The sequence below is a fragment of the Xenopus laevis genome, chromosome 7S (assembly GCF_017654675.1).
Source record: "Xenopus laevis strain J_2021 chromosome 7S, Xenopus_laevis_v10.1, whole genome shotgun sequence".
NCBI lineage: Eukaryota > Metazoa > Chordata > Amphibia > Anura > Pipidae > Xenopus > Xenopus laevis.
Genome location: NC_054384.1, coordinates 8,528,693 through 8,544,070, shown reverse-complemented (window position 1 = coordinate 8,544,070; position 15,378 = coordinate 8,528,693).

Genomic DNA, 15,378 nt, shown 5'->3' with positions numbered 1-15,378 from the left:
TTGCTGTGTGCTCATTTATTTTGTCTGTGAGTCGGTGGCACAGGAGGGCAGAATGGGGAGTCTTATCTAGTACAGTGGTACTCTTTGGATTCAACCCCTTCTTTTAGGAACATTTAGTTCAATTTTAATATTACAGTTCAGTCACCCTGCTATAGTTCCAGGGGTACCCAGGGCACAAATAAACATTCCAAATCTCCCCCTAACTGGCCTTCAGGCTGGGCCCCCTTAGTTCATAACAAGGTTACAGATATATAGAAACATTGGGGTGTCACCCTGTTATAGTTCCAGGGGTACCCAGGGCACAAAAAAACACTCCAAATCTCCCCCTAACTGGCCTTCAGGCTGGGCCCCCTTAGTTCATAACAAGGTTACAGTTATATAGAAACATTGGGGTGTCACCCTGCTATAGTTCCAGGGGTACCCAGGGTACAAATAAGCACTCACCCCAAATCTCCCCCTAACTGGCCTTCAGGCTGGGCCCCCTTAGTTCATAACAAGGTTACAGATATATAGAAACATTGGGGGAACAGTCACCCTGCTATAGTTCCAGGGGTACCCAGGGCACAAATAAACACTCACCCCAAATCTCCTCCTAACTGGCCTTCAGACTGGGCCCCCTTAGCTCATAACAAGGTTACAGATATATAGAAACATTGGGGTGTCACCCTGCTATAGTTCCAGGGGTACCCAGGGTACAAATAAACACTCACCCCAAATCTCCCCCTAACTGACCTTCAGACTGGGCCCCCTTAGCTCATAACAAGACTACAGATATATAGAAACATTGGGGTGTCACCCTGCTATAGTTCCAGGGGTACCCAGGGTACAAATAAACACTCACCCCAAATCTCCCCCTAACTGACCTTCAGACTGGCCCCCTTAGCTCATAACAAGGTTACAGATATATAGAAACATTGGAATGTCCTGGAATGATGTGAGACAAGCTATCCGCGAAATCTTGCATTTCGACATCCCAGATGACCCGACTTACGTCCTGTTGTTTCACATGGATAAATCTCTTGGTACCTTTACTTCCACAATTGAACCATATTTACTTAATGCTGCTAAACTGTTAATTCCTTTAAAATGGAAACAAATCTTAGCTCCGACAATCCGTGACTGGTACTTAAAAGTGGAAGAATTGCATAAATTTGAGGAGCTCTCTCTTTATTTGTCTGATTCTTCTGATGTTTATGCCGCAAAGTGGTTGCGATGGCTCTCCTTTAAGGAGTCCGACTATTATAAACGAACCTCAGTATAAAGTGTGGGTTTTCCACCCTCTGTCTTACCCCTAACCTTGTTCACCCTTTTACTGCCTTCATGTATGACAATATTTTGGCCTATATTTTGCATTGCAGATTGTAACTCTGAATTGTATGTACTTCCCCCCCCCCTTTTTTTTTTCTTTTCTGTACCCCCTTTTTTATTTTATTTTCTCTACTTATTTGAAAACTTAATAAAAGTTTAATTGCAAAAAAAAACAAAAAACATTGGAATGTCACCCTGCTATAGTTCCAGGGGTACCCAGGGCACAAATAAACACTCCCCCCAAATCTCCCCCTAAATGACCTTCAGACTGGGCCCCCTTAGCTCATAACAAGGTTACAGATATATAGAAACATTGGGGTAACAGTCACCCTGCTATAGTTCCAGGGGTACCCAGGGTACAAATAAGCACTCACCCCAAATCTCCTAACTGGCCTTCAGGCTGGGCCCCCTTAGCTCATAACAAGGTTACAGATATATATAGAAACATCGGGGTGTCACCCTGCTATAGTTCCAGGGGTACCCAGGGTACAAATAAGCACTAACCCCAAATCTCCCCCTAACTGACCTTCAGACTGGGCCCCCTTAGCTCATAACAAGGTTACAGATATATAGAAACATTGGGGTGTCACCCTGCTATAGTTCCAGGGGTACCCAGGGTACAAATAAGCACTAACCCCAAATCTCCCCCTAACTGACCTTCAGGCTGAGCCCCCTTAGCTCATAACAAGGTTACAGACATAGAAATATTGGGGTTACCCTGCTATATTTTGCTGCTATTCATAAAAGTTAGTACATCCAAACACACTTGCAGTTGTGTGTAGTTGCTTTGAGTACTCTGGTTCTATCAAGCCTCTTCTGCTCAGGAGTAGTGATGGGCGAATTTATTCGCCAGGCGCGAATTCGCGGCGAATTTGCGCGATTCGCGCCGAGCGAATAAATTCGCGAAACGCCCGCGAAAATTCGCGGCAAAAATTCGCCGGCGTCAAAAATTTTTTTTCGAAAAACTGGCGCCGGCGTAAAAAACGGGCGCCGGCGTCAAAAATGAGACGCTGGCGCCGTTTTGCGAATTTTTCGCCGTTTCGCGAATTTCGCGCGAAATTCGCGAATTTTTCGGCGAAGCGAAACGGCGCAAATTCGTCCATCACTACTCAGGAGCAAGTGCATCCATTGACAAGGGGAACCCTGAAGACACTACCACCCTGGACATTGTGGTAAATCCAGTGTTTCCACACTTGGTTGCATCAATAGAACCTACAGATTTGCTTTCGGACTCCTCAAGTGCAATGGTATTTAGTGCTGAGGGAACCTAGTAACTAGTGAAATGTATCGACCTCCTGTTTTCCATACCCTGTTCATAGACTGTGGACAAAAAACATCATCTGACAGACGGAGGAGTTGGCGTTTATCAAACACGGGACATGCCTTCTTTTAGGATCATACTGGGCTGCCAGTAAAGTGTTTGTCATCTAGTTAATGTTTTATGTCGAGCAGGTAATATATTTTAAATCAAACAAGTGACAGCTCAACCTTCTAAACATGCCAATGACCTTGATACTTCTCATGAACAAAGTATTTGCTAGGTGGGGCCTGCACTGTGTTTTAACACTTCTAAATGAATGGTAGAATCCTGACTTAAATATACCCCTAGATTCTACATTTTGTCTTAGATGTAACACGTTTGCTGGTAGTCTTCTCCCTTTTCAGTTCTTTCATAATGTCCAGAGATAAGATTTCTTCTTGGATACTGTCTTGGGGAGCACCATCCTCTGGCCGTGCAAGCATGGAAGCTGCTTTGCTTGACACTGGAGAAACAAATAAAGTTTCTGTTGACCTCCATTCATAAAGGCTAAGGAATGCAAATCCTTCCTCTGAGTAACTATTTTCTTGGGTTGGAGAAGAAGGAGAGAACTAGGACAACCCCAAAAGGATTTAGATGTATCTGGTATGTACAATTTACATTTTCACACCCACTACCAGAGACCACTTGAAAAGGTATATACCTTCCAATGCTAGGGGCATAGGTCATCCCTGTATGAATCACAAGAGCTCCAGCACTTGATAGAAGTGGAAAATGAACCCTACAACCTTTCTCATGAAGATGCCCCCCTCAAGGAAGAGTGAATTACAAGACCCCAGTAAAATCAACACTATAAATCCTGTGGACAAGATATAGTCAGTATTAGAGCTAGACACTTTGATGAGGAACTCTAGGAGTACCAGATAGAGAGGCTTACTTAGTGAGTGGACTGTAGCCCCACCGAGGAATGGGCTTAAAGATGGCACCCTTATGATATCTACTATCTGAAGGACTTGAGTTGATCTGTTTGAGCTAGTGCCATGTAACTATTGAAAGTGTATGCACTCACTACCTAGTTTGTGTTCACCTCCATCCATAGAGGCTAAGGGATGCCTCACAAGGATAGAGCTAGGGCAGCCAATAGTTTCTTGAGCCTAGAGCCAATGTGCCCTGTTAATGTAAATTATGTGTTATAGAGCAGATTAAAGAACATAGCTCCTCCCTGCACCTGTGAATGCCAAATTGAAGGGAGGGGCATCACTGGAGGCAATAAATTCACATTGGGTCATCTCTTGCACTGTAATTAAGTTTGGGCGGGTGGGAGAGTTCTGGAAGGTTTAAGCCCCTTTAAGGTACAAATGAAACATTGTAAACAAATCCTGTCCTACTGCATTTTTTTGTCCTTTAGGAGCCAATTGCATGATCCTTCAAAGCAGCATTTAACTGGGCCGGCGCCAATGAAGATATCACCTTCAGCGAGCAATTTGTCTCATGTCTCCTCGCAGAATGTATTTATAGCTCGACTGTAAATCTTCAGTGTTTTTTTTTTCGTTTTATGTGGCTTCATGACTGACACATAAGCTCTTTGTTAAAGCGCCTGCCAACGTGTCTGTAAAGAAGAGGATTTCAGCAGATGGAGGCTACTAACAAACTGCGTGTGACCATAACATTAAAGGGCATGGAAAGGCAAAAAATATACTCCAATATACTTTAATTAAAAAATGTGTACTGTTTTTATAAGAAACCTGACTGTATGCAGTGAAATTCTCCCTTCATTTACTGCTGTGGATAGGAATTTTCAGACGGTCCCTAACTGCTGAGCAGGGAAACAATCATACTTATGAACAGCAGGGGGAGCCCCCGCCTTACTTCCCAGCCATGCAGAACTCAAGCAGCTTTGTTTATGATGATCCCTAAGCAGCCCAGACCACACTGAGCATGTGCACAGTCTTGGTCTTGCAAAGATGTTTAACAAAGTTACAAGATGGTGACCCCCTGTGGCCAACTTTGAAAGCATAAATCATTTGTTTGATTAGGCTTGTGGTGCACTAAGTTCATGTTTATATTTAGTATTTCTAGCCTTATTCTATTTTACACTTTACATGCCCTTTAAGCTGCATCCATGCATTATTTCTGCAGGATTCTAGATTTCCTTTCAGATAGATGTGGAAGATATTTAGATTCATGGCTAATAAATCTGTTCTCCTTCGTCCTGACCTTGGGAAGCAACATTTAATATGGAAATGTTTTTAATCTTTTTTGGCCACTTAAAGATCATCAGCCATGGGAAAAGCAACATCTAATCATTGGTCATTTTGGAGGCCTCTTTCTGACCAAGACAAAAAATGTTGGGGCAGCAGCATTTATTCTGCTGGATCTATAGAGATGTCAAGGCCGCAGGGAGCGCGAAGAGATGCGTCTGCTCCCGGTGGCTAAGAATCCAAAAAGGCGGCGCCCAGACGGCTCACGTGGGCGCAAGCACGCCAACGTAAGGACGCCAATGACGTCACTTTGGTGCCAAATTTGAATATAAAAGTGCTTCCAGGATGCCAGAATGGCGCCCAAGAATAGGATTTGCTGTCTGAGAATCCTGGGTTCCTGTTATTGCCTGATTCCTGCTCCCAACCTTGTTTCCAGCTTTCAGCCTGTTTCCTGCTTTGGTTTTGACCTTTTTGCCTGAACTCTAATTATCCACTTGCTTAACCCCTTGGACACCGCGACCTTGATCCCTCAAGAGGGCTTCCTCCTTGATCCAGACTACCTCCCTGGAGGGACCTCCCGGCTCCCTGACAAGAGAAGCCTTGAGGACTGGAAGTTGGACAAACTTTTTTTTCGAAAGATTATCTTTTTTGATTTTATGAACATAACATAAAGTAAGAGAAGGGGAGATAGATAGGAGGGCGGGCATTCCCTTTATGCAATAGATTGTATCTTACAATATAAAACCTGGTTAGCAGCTTTCATAATCCCTAGGTCATATGGCTGCAGTGCCAGTTTCTGGTTCAGTAAGCCACCTGTCCCAGATTTTCTTGAACGAGTCTGGGCATCCACACGTTATATATGTCAATTTGTGGCTCGGAAGAATGTCATTGATAATTTTTATCCAGAATGCTAGGAGGTTCCAGGGCTTTCCATGTAAGAAAAATAGCTTTCTTTGCATAGTGTAGGAGCTGCTGTAAACACAACCTGTCACAAGATGAAAGGGTAAGTTCCTCTAGATGTCCCAGAAGGCAGAAAACTGGTGTCTGAATAGCTGGGAGTCCCAAAAAGGTATTAATAAATGCAAGAATTGCAGTCCAGTATTGCTGAATTTTAGGGCACTCCCAAAATACATGCATATAAGTACCACTATCACCATTACATTTGAAACACAAGTCTGGGTACCCTTGGGATATTTGTGCCAGTCTGTGTGGGGTCAGGTAAACTCTATTTAAGAACTCTATTTAAGAATTTGGTGTGTATGTAACAGTCTCTTGCAGATATGTTAGTTTCTGATCTTTATTCAAGATTGTCTATCCAAGATCCTTCATCAATGAAGAATGGAAAGTCTTGAGCCCATTTTTGACAGATATGTTTCATAGGATCGAAGTTATCTTGTAGCAGAATAGTGTAGGACCAGCTTAGGGGTTTGGAGAGTTCTGGTCTAAGTAGGTAGCCTTTTAGGGTTGGGGTAGTGCATAGGGCGCCCTCTGGGATTTGGGCAGAAAATGCATGCCGCAATTGGAGGAATCTAAAAAGCATATAGTTCTGTAGCCCATATTCCTCTTTCAGTTGGGCAAATTGCTTGAGCTCCTGGCACTCACCAGGTAAGTTGGACAAACTTGAGTTTTCCCCCATAGAAACCATGTGATCCTGGAGGCCCAAGGCAAGTGGCATATCTATAATACCAGTCCTGCTCTTTCCCATTCATTGATGTGTTGGTCCTGCAGATATCTCTCCGTTCTACTGCTGATTCTTGTTCTACTGCTGTTGGGTGTTGGGCCCACCCTACAACCTGAATGCCCTGGGCCCACTCTCAGTAATAAGATATATATAGTTCCAAATGGTATAGGTTTTCATGATGTGCTAATGGGACTTGTCCTAGCCCACTGAGAGATCATTTGCTGATCTTGTAGACCTGGTTAGAAGGAGCCTGCACTAGGCTGTATAAAGTGCCCTCCAGCATCTCATGGGCATACTTTTACATGGTCGTGGAACTCCTTGGTAACTGTCCCCCAAACACTTTCTTCGTCAGATAAATGACCCACTACAAAGAAAAAGTTTGGTAGGAGCAAACGGGGAATAGAGATAAATTCATCTTTTCATACTTGCCCATTGGTTTGGCCCTTGCTAATGGCAGCCTCAAGTGTGACTATGGGCCTATGGGTTGTTTCGTGCAACTGACAGTTTTTGTTTCAGAACTTGTTTCAACCTCACCAATGAACATATGTGTAATTTCTCACACAGCCATGCAGTTGCTCGCTGATCACATTACAGTGAAAGCCTTAAGCTAGGAAGAAAGGGTGATGAAAGAAGGAATGGAATTATGTTGGCAGGGGTGGGGGGTAATGTATCAAACTTGCTGTAATGAGCTCTCGGCCTCTTAAAGGGATACTGTCATTGGAAAAAAAATGTTTTCAAAATGAATCAGTTAATAGTGCTGCTCCAGCAGAATTCTGCACTGAAATCCATTTCTCAAAAGAGCAAACAGGTTTTTTTATTTTCAATTTTGAAATCTGACATGGGGCTAGACATATTGTCAATTTCCCAGCTGCCCCAAGTCATGTGACTTGTGCTCTGATAAACTTGAATCACTCTTTACTGCTGTACTGCAAGTTAGAGTGATATCACCTCCCCTCCCCCTCCCCAGCAGTCTAACAACAGAACAATGGGAAGGTAACCAGATAACAGCTCCCTAACACAAGATAACAGCTGCCTGGTAGATCTAAGAACAACACTCAATAGTAAAAACCCATGTCCCACTGAGACACATTCAGTTACATTGAGAAGGAAAAACAGCAGCCTGCCAGAAAGCATTTCTCTCCTAAAGTGCAGACACAAGTCACATGACCAGGGGCAGCTGGGAAATTGACAAAATGTCTAGCCCCATGTCAGATTTCAAAATTGAAAATAAAAAAATCTGTTTGCTCTCTTGAGAAATGGATTTCAGTGCAGAATTCTGCTGGAGCAGCACTATTAACTGATTCATTTTGAAAAAAATGTTTTTCCCCATGACAGTATCCCTTTAAGTGCTTTGCCTTTCCATTTGCTCATATTACAACACAATGAAGAGCCAAACCATAATTGGGAACCTGAGAATGGACTAAATAAAATAGGAAGTTCTGGCCCAATAAAGGGAAACTGAGGCTGAAGTCTCTGTTGATCCCACATGGAGTATTTTGTAATGATCATGAATAGTCACCGTGCCATTAAAGTGAAAAAGCATGAGACTCCAGATACAACTTAATTAGCATGCAATGAACGACTCGCAATTAGGAGCCACATTGATGCCCATCGCAGTCATGTGAAACTATCTGTGCTCCACTCAGGAGGAGCAATAAGCTGCAGCTCACATCACTAGGTGCCACAAAGGAGGGGGAGAAACTGGTCTTATTTTAATTAAAAATATGTCACAGTGCATGCTGGGACTCCCTGCATGTTACAGCTCCTTGACAAGAAAGTGAGAATTGTTATCTGCCTTCCTATGGAAAATATCCCATGGTGAATCCTTCCAATTAATTTTCTCTTCTCCCGGCTTGTTGGGTCCTGCTGTAGCACATGATGTCGGATCCTGACCTTGAAAAAGAAATAAATACAAAGGAGAGACCCTTTGCACAGTCTGCTGCACTCTCACACCATCACATGATCTTTGTGTTTCATTATTGCAGGATAATTGCACTGTCCTGGGCCCCAGACAAACCTTGGGGAGGTGATGAAATGTGAGAGTTTGGTGAGTATAACGGACTATACTGTACAGGATACACATATAATTCTGGCTTGTCCTCTCTACACTCCATGGCCAGCAGCGACCAGCAAAATATGCAGTCCTACCCCTGATGTTTCCAGATAAATGGTCGCTTCCAGGGCCTGTTCTAATGTAGGGGCAGAGAGTATGTTTGCCCTGGGACCCCAGGATTTCAGGGGCACCTTCAGGAAATATTGCTTAGAACAATACAAAAAACATATCTGCAGTTGTGTAACTAGATGTTACTGGGCCCCACAGCAAATTAATTTTAGGGCCCCCAACATATCCAGAGGTTTCGCTTTTGTTACAAATATATGTTGAAATTGCTCATTAATTAGGGTCTCATGGGGCCCCCTATATCCCTGGAACCCCCTGCAGCCACAGGGTCTGCTTAGATGTTTCTAAAGCTAGCCATTATGTAAAGATGTTTGCCCAATTTTGGCACCCATGTTCGGGGCAAATTGGGCTGATCCAATTTTTGACTCAGGGGCCAAAATTGAGATCATAGCTATTAGGGATTGACCGAATCCAGGATTCGGATCGGGATTCGGCCTTTTTCAGCAGGAATCCTTCTGCCTGGCTGAACTGAATCTGAATCCTAATTTGCATATGCAAATTAGGGGTGGAAAGATAAATCACATGACTTTTTCTCACAAAACAAGGAAGTAAAAAATATTTTCCCCTTTCCACCCCTAATTTGCATATGCAAATTAGGATTCTAAAGAAAGAAAGATGTTGCTCTGATGTTCTTCTTTTTAGGATAAAATTAGAAACCTTTCTCAAATCTTTCCTAAGCAGAAGAACATCAGAGCAGCCTCTTTCTTTCTCCTGACAACTTCCTTGACTACTTGGTGGTCAGACTGGTGGGAAACTGACCAGTAGGTGTCGCTGTTGTAACAAAATTCTTTCATATTAACAGTACATGTATCCCTTAATATCTTGGAATTAAAAATAAATAAATAATGTAAATGATAAAAGTACTTAGAATAGCCCCCTCATCCGTTTTACATTCACTGATTTTTAAGGTTTCTTTATCCTTTAAGTGGGCTGGAGGGGGCTGTTTGTGCCTCTGTGTAGTAGGAATGGCAGGGCCTATTTTGCATCCCAGTCCAGTCCTGGGCCTCCTCAATACTCTGGTTACCCAAGGGCCACATGTACAGGGACACTTTTGCTGGCGCCTAGCTCCGTTGGACTGTTCGTTGGTGGGGCAATGATGTTGAAATGGTGGGTGATGCCATTGACTTCAGGGTACAGGGATTAGGCAGATCAGAGGTTCCTGCCAGGCACAGTTTGGTCAGGTCTTAGAAGCCTGAAACACAGACAGACAAACTTAAGATCTCCAGGAAACCTGGACAGGTGGCAACACTACTTGCATTGACCTCAGAGCACTTGGGACTAAGAGGGTAACAAAGGGAATCCATACCTGCATATGTGGCCCAGATATGTACTCAGCTTATTGGTCCTGCACGAGACAAAAAAAATGGTCTTTCTGATCAATATCTGATTAGGGCTCAGCCATATAATCAATTGAGAAGGCTAAAGAATCCCATCGGAGGAGAACATCTCCCAGCAAGTCTGCATGGTCCCCACATCTGATCGTTTCATTGTCCTGGGGGGTCCATTGAATCAGATTTGGCCACATTGGGCAAAGACTGGTCATTGAACAACCAGAAGCAACAGAAGTCTTTCATGTAGAATCACAGAGGAGTTCAATGTTACACAGATCAGAGGATCCCATTGTACATCTGTCAGGGAATAATCGCTCTGCTCCAGCAACTGCCAGATATTCGTGCTCTTTGTTCAGAGAGACAGGGCAGCAAGGCCAGGAATTTCTATTACAAGGGAATGTTTCCGACATATAAAGAAATGCATTTAGTAAGTCAAATATTTTCTTATTTAAATGAGTAAATCAGAGGCATCAGTGAAGCAGCTGGCACGGGGGGCACCTAAGGACACTGTTAATTGGTATGAAAAATACATGCGGAGGAATTTCATCAGATTCCGTCTCTAACCGGGTGTGTCTGTACCAATGGGACAGGTATCTCTGTCAGAGGATGAAACGGGAAAAGAATGTGCCTAAATGGGTCCTGAATGGTACCTAAAGGCTACTAATAATCCCACCCAGTGGCATAACTTCACTGTCCTCAGATCCTGTAAAGCAAACGTTTTGCTTTACAAACAGATGGGTACCCAGGCCAGGCCCCATCCATCCCCCAAACTACCATCAACTCAGCGACTCTCTTACCAACTCCTACAGCTCTACCTGCTGCCACTGCCCAACACTACTACTCTCTGCCCAACCTCAACTCTCACTGCTGCTGCTCCCTGACACTCTTCTCTCCCCCATCCACACTCGCAGGATCAGAGGTATTTGTCTAGGGTCCCCCCAACCTACCTCTACTTCCAGCCCTGACCCCCTGCACATCATTACACAACACCCTTCCTCTAGCACCCTCAGAAGCCATGCCGCCTCTTCCTAAACCGACAAAGTCACGAGCAGAGCCGAACTGCCGAAGCCGCGAAAAAGACCTGAAGTTACGAACAAAGCCGAACTTGATGTCCCGAAGCCGCGAAAACACCCGAAGTGACGACGAACAGAACCGAACTTGAAGTCCTGAAGCCGCGAAAAGACCCAAAGTCAAAAAAAGAGTTGAACTTGAAGTCCCAAAGCAACGGAAAGACCCAAAGTGACGAAAAGAGCAGAACTTGAAGTCACGAAGCCTGAAACACAGACAGACAAACCCAAAGTAATGAAAAAAGTGTCGATTGAAGTCCCGAAAAGAGCCGAACTTGAAGCCCAGAAGCTGCAAAAAGACCTGAAGTCATGAAAGGAGCTGAAGTTAAAGTCCTGAAGCCACGAGTTCTACTGAACACCAATGTGCAACAAATCCGTGGCCTGGGAAGGTTACAAACATATCAAAACATTGAGGTCACCTTGCTATAGTTCCAGGGGTACCCAGGGCACAAATAAACACTCACCCCAAATCTCCCCCTAACTGACCTTCAGACTGGGCCCCCTTAGCTCATAACAAGGTTACAGATATATAGAAACATTGGGGTGTCACCCTGCTATAGTTCCAGGGGTACAAATAAGCACTCACCCCAAATCTCCCCCTAACTGGCCTTCAGGCTGGGCCCCCTTAGCTCATAACAAGGTTACAGATATATAGAAACATTGGGGTGTCACCCTGCTATAGTTCCAGGGGTACCCAGGGTACAAATAAGCACTCACCCCAAATCTCCCCCTAACTGACCTTCAGACTGGGCCCCCTTAGCTCATAACAAGGTTACAGATATATAGAAACATTGGGGTGTCACCCTGCTATAGTTCCAGGGGTACAAATAAGCACTCACCCCAAATCTCCCCCTAACTGGCCTTCAGGCTGGGCCCCCTTAGCTCATAACAAGGTTACAGATATATAAAATAATTGGTGTAGCTCTTTGATATTCATTCCTGTGAACTTTAGCGACATCTTGTGGCAACAACCAATAAATGTATGGGCAATGATGAGTAAGAGAAAATTCCGTTTAGCATACATTTTCAAGAACCTGTTATTTGTAAATATGATTGCTATTGAGAGCCGGTCTTTACTCTTGAAACAGAATCTAGAAGCAGCCGGCATTTCTCCAAACGGGACTGCAGTTCCCATATTATCTTGTATGTTCTCAGATTAAGAGACCTGCAAAGGCAATTTCGACAAAGTGAATCTTGGCTGCAGGAGAGCTGATTTTTGTTACATTTTTTCAAAAGTCAGGACCCGCAGTGCAGACACAGAAAGGCGGCAGACAGATACTGCTTTCAATAGCAATCATTGTTAATGGTTTATTCCCCATTCATTGATTTACATTCAGGTTCAATTCTATGTGGCCCATACGGTGGTGTAACTAGATATTAATGGGCCCCACGGCAAATTATTTTTCAGGCCCCCAAAATGTCTTTTACCAATATGTATTTAACTTCTATATGAATTAGGGCTTCCTGGTGGCCCTATTCCTCCTGATTCCTCTGTAGTTACACCCCTGAGCCAATAGCAGAGGTAGGTCCATTGCAGATTGTCTGGGAATGGCACCAAAACGTACTTTTAAAGGTGAACCTCCCCTTTTTTTTTTTTACTGTATTTAAGGTTCTGCTACCCTGCTTAAAGGGATCCTGTCATCAGAAAACATGTTTTTTTCAAAACACATCAGTTAATAGTGCTACTCCAGCAGAATTCTGCACTGAAATCCATTTCTCAAAAGAGCAAACAGATTTTTTAATATTCAATTTTGAAATCTGACATGGGGCTAGACATTTTGTCAATTTCCCAGCTGCCCCTGGTCATGTGACATGTGCCTGCACTTTAGAAGAGAAATGCTTTCTGGCAGGCTGCTGTTTTTCCTTCTCAATGTAACTGAATGTGTCTCAGTGGGACATGGGTTTTTACTATTAAGTGCTGTTCTTAGATCTACCAGGCAGCTGTTATCTTGTGTTAGGGAGCTGCTATCTGGTTACCTTCCCATTGTTCTTTTGTTTGGCTGCTGGGGGAGAAGGGAGGGGGGTGATATCACTCCAACTTGCAGTACAGCAGTAAAGAGTGACTGAAGTTTATCAGAGCACAAGTCACATGACTTGGGGCAGCTGGGAAATTGACCATATGTCTAGCCCCATGTCAGATTTCAAAATTGAATATAAAAAAATCTGTTTGCTCTTTTGAGAAATGGATTTCAGTGCAGAATTCTGCTGGAGCAGCACTATTAACTGATTCATTTTGAAAAAAAAATATTTTCCCATGACAGTATCCCTGACGTGTGTCTTTAATTCCAGCTAAAACATCACCATTTGCAATAGACTCTTATAAGAGGGCATCTTTGCCTTTCTTTTGGATATTGTGCCAAGACATTATTTATCATACACCCAGAGTTCATTAACCTTTAACTTTAAACACATTTTGGAAAAGAAATACAAAACAAAACATAGAAAGCAATTTGAAAAAAAATAAAAAAAGTCTATATATCTGGTTAAAAATCTGAAAACAACTGAACTGAAAAAAAGCTTGAAAGGGGAACAACTAGTGATGGGCAAATTTCTCCTGCTTCTCCGAAAAATTTGCAAATTTCCCTATTTTGCGAAAAATTCTCTGAAAAATAGTGAAATCTGAAAGTTCACGAAAAAATCTTGAAATTCAAACATTTTCACTAAAAAATCGTGGATATCGGAAATTGACGCTGGCGAATTTTCACGGGATATTCATGAATTTATTCGCAGGCGACGCAACTCGGAAATTCGCAGAGAATTCGTGCCAGGTGAATTTAAGCACTATGAACAACCGCATTTAATGGGCATGTAAAGGCAAAAAAATTAAATCCCATTTTTACTTTCTTTAATGAAAAAGAAACCTATCTCCAATATACTTTAATAAAAAATGTGTATCGTTTTTATAAGAAACCTGACTGTATGCAGTGAAATTCTCCCTTCATTTACTGCTGTGGATAGGAATTGTCAGACAGTCCCTAACTGCTGAGCAGGGAAACAATCATACTTATGAACAGCAGGGGGAGCCCCCGCCTTACTTCCCAGCCATGCATAACTCAAGCAGCTTTGCTTATGACGATCCCTAAGCAGCCCAGACCACACTGAGCATGTGCACAGTCTTAGTCTTGCAAAGATGTATAACAAAGTTACAAGATGGTGACCCCCTGTAGCCAACTTTGAAAGCATAAATCATTTGTTTGATTAGGCTTGTGGTGCAGTAAGTTCATGTTTATATTTAGTTTACAAAATACAGCATTTCTAGCCTTATTCTATTTTAGACTTTACATGCCCTTTAAAGCCACTCCATTTAATTGTAGGAAAATTGAGCGGTTTCTGGCTTTAGTTCCCCTTTAATTAAAGGATGTTGAAAATAGCAACACTTTGTTATTCCCAAGCAGCTTTCGCAGAGGATCCTGACTCACTGCCAGACTGGATGTTAGGAGTCATTACTGCAAGTGATTTCTCTTGATCCCCCTGTGGTGTAAGAAAAGGTTTTCACATCAGACTAAAAAGCTTGACGTGTCCTGGACAACTCAGTGGGCTGGAGAGACTCTTTCCCTTCCCTGTGTAAAATAGAGCTTTGGTGTTTAATGGAAACCTATGGCAGCTTTGCGTGCACAAGAGATTTTACTTTTAAAGGTACAGTAACACCAAAAAATTAAAGTGTTGTAAAGTAATGAAAATCTCATCTAGCATTGCTCTGCACTCATAAAATGCAGCCATTTGAAGCTGATAAAGGCACAGGTTACACAGCAGATAACAGATAAGCTCCATAGAATACAATTGGATTTTATAGTGTGTGTGTGGTCTACGGTGTATCCTGTGCTTGAATGGCTGCCCCCATGGCTACACAGCAGCTTGTTTATATAAACTATAGTAGTACTTATCTGTTATCTACTGTGTATCCTGTGCTTGAATGGCTGCCCCCATGGCTACACAGCAGCTTGTTTATATAAACTATAGTAGTACTTATCTGTTATCTACTGTGTATCCTGTGCTTGAATGGCTGCCCCCATGGCTACACAGCAGCTTGTTTATATAAACTATAGTAGTACTTATCTGTTATCTACTGTGTATCCTGTGCTTGAATGGCTGCCCCCATGGCTACACAGCAGCTTGTTTATATAAACTATAGTAGTACTTATGTTATCTACTGTGTATCCTGTGCTTGAATGGCTGCCCCCATGGCTACACAGCAGCTTGTTTATATAAACTATAGTAGTACTTATCTGTTATCTACGGTGTATCCTGTGCTTGAATGGCTGCCCCCATGGCTACACAGCAGCTTGTTTATATAAACTATAGTAGTACTTATCTGTTATCTACTGTGTATCCTGTGCTTGAATGGCTGCCCCC